This window comes from Eimeria mitis, genomic scaffold, assembly GCF_000499745.2.
Source record: "Eimeria mitis Houghton genomic scaffold, Emh_scaff1954, whole genome shotgun sequence".
In the NCBI taxonomy this organism is placed as follows: Eukaryota; Apicomplexa; class Conoidasida; order Eucoccidiorida; family Eimeriidae; genus Eimeria; species Eimeria mitis.
Genome location: NW_013570278.1, coordinates 2,555 through 2,917, shown reverse-complemented (window position 1 = coordinate 2,917; position 363 = coordinate 2,555).

Here is a 363-nt window from a genome sequence, read left to right as displayed (position 1 = left end):
CCCCCCCCACCCCCTAAACCCTAAACCCTAAACCCTAAACCCTAAACCCTTGTATATGTATGCATACCGCTCCTTGTATTTTTTTATCTCTCATAATATTGAGGCTGTGTATAGTTTTTGCTATAATAAGATTAACTTGGAGACTGATGGGTATAATAGAGGAGAGAAGAAGAATAAAACGAAGAAAATAAATAAACCAAAAACCCCTAAACCCCCGAAAAAAAACTAAAGACAAAGACAAAACACATAATAATATAAATAAAACTTTTCCTAATATATTCACCTCTATATCAAATAAACCCACTTTTGTCTTCGCTTGAGATGCGTTCATCGTTGCACGCGTCTCCTGTATACACACACATA